This window comes from Arachis hypogaea, chromosome 3 (genome assembly GCF_003086295.3).
Source record: "Arachis hypogaea cultivar Tifrunner chromosome 3, arahy.Tifrunner.gnm2.J5K5, whole genome shotgun sequence".
In the NCBI taxonomy this organism is placed as follows: domain Eukaryota; kingdom Viridiplantae; phylum Streptophyta; class Magnoliopsida; order Fabales; family Fabaceae; genus Arachis; species Arachis hypogaea.
The window spans coordinates 89,437,487-89,439,240 of NC_092038.1; the positions used below are offsets into that span (position 1 = coordinate 89,437,487).

A 1,754-nucleotide genomic window follows, 5' to 3' on the forward strand; every position below is an offset into this window, starting at 1 on the left:
CGCCCAGAATGGTGCACATTCTGGCGTTTGACGCCAGGATGGCACAAGAGGGAAGATTCTGTTTTCAATGCAATTTTTTTCAGGTTTTCAAAATTTTTCAAAATCAAATCTTTTTCAAATCATATCTTTTCAATCAAATCTTTTTTAAAATCAATTTCTTTCCTTTTTCAAAGATACTTGCTATCAATTAATGATTTGATTCAACATTTCAAGCATGTTGCCTTTTCTGTTGAGGAAGGTTTAATGTTTGAATCATATCTTTTCTTGATAGCCAAGTCATTAATTTTCAAAATCACATCTTTTTAAAATGTTTTTCAAATCATATCTTCTCAATCACATCTTTTTAAAACCAATCATATCTTCTTAACCACATCTTTTTCAAAATAATTTTCAATCATATCTTTTTAATTTCTAATTTCAAAATATTTTTCAAAAATCACTTAATTTCTTTTCCACTCTTGGTTTTCGAAAATCAATAAGTGTTTTTCAAAATGTTTTCAAAATCTTTTACTTAATTTTCGAAAATTGCTTCCCTTCTTCTCACATCCTTCTATTTATGGACTAACACTATTCCTTAATGCAAAATTCGAACTCCATCTTTCTTGATAAGTTCGAATTTTCTACTTCTGCCTTCCATTTTCTTTTCCTCTGACACCTCAAGGAATCTCTATACTGTGACATAGAGGATTCCATATTTTCTTGTTCTCTTCTCTTTCTTATGAGCAGGAGCAGAGACAAAAGCATTCTTGTTAAGGCTGACCCTAAACCTGAAAGGACCTTGAAGCGAAAGCTAAGAGAAGCTAAGGCATAATTCTCTGTAGAGGACCTAACCGAATTCTTCAAAGAAGAAGAACTCATGGCAGCCGAAAACAACAACAATGCCAACAATGCAAGGAAGGTGCTGGGTGACTTTACTGCACCTACTCCCGACTTCTATGGGAGAAGCATCTCTATCCCTGCCATTGGAGCAAACAACTTTGAGCTTAAGCCTCAATTAGTTTCTCTAATGCAACAGAATTGCAAGTTCCATGGACTTCCATTGGAAGATCCTCATCAGTTTTTGGCTGAATTCTTGCAAATCTGTGACACTGTCAAGACTAATGGGGTTGACCCTGAGGTCTATAGACTTATGCTATTCCCTTTTGCTGTAAGAGACAGAGCTAGAACATGGTTGGACTCTCAACCTAAAGAAAGCCTGGACTCTTGGGAAAAGCTAGTCAATGCCTTCTTGGCAAAGTTCTTTCCACCTCAAAAATTGAGTAAGCTTAGAGTGGAAGTCCAAACCTTCAGACAGAAGGAAGGAGAATCCCTCTATGAAGCTTGGGAAAGATACAAACAATTAATCAGAAAGTGTCCTTCTGATATGCTTTCTGAATGGAGCATCATAGGTATTTTCTATGATGGTCTCTCTGAACTATCCAAAATGTCTTTGGATAGCTCTGCTGGAGGCTCTCTTCATCTGAAGAAGACGCCTACAGAAGCTCAAAAGCTGATTGAAATGGTTGCAAATAACCAATTCATGTACACTTCTGAAAGGAATCCTGTGAACAATGGGACTAGTCAGAAGAAAGGAGTTCTTGAGATTGACACTCTGAATGCCATATTGGCTCAGAACAAAATATTGACTCAACAAGTCAATATGATTTCTCAAAGTCTGTCTGGAATGCAAAATACACCAAGCAGTACTAAGGAAGCTTCATCTGAGGAAGAAGCTTATGATCCTGAGAACCCTTCAATGGAAGAGGTGAATTACA

General features: G+C 36.5%; 1 non-coding gene across 1 annotated transcript; it reads right to left on the reverse strand.

Moving 5' to 3' along the window:
• Positions 1-1,261: 1,261 nt before the first annotated feature.
• Positions 1,262-1,369, reverse strand: LOC112793864 (small nucleolar RNA R71). Its single transcript, XR_003198555.1, has one exon. It is a non-coding gene; the product is annotated as a small nucleolar RNA R71 (small nucleolar RNA).
• Positions 1,370-1,754: the final 385 nt, after the last annotated feature.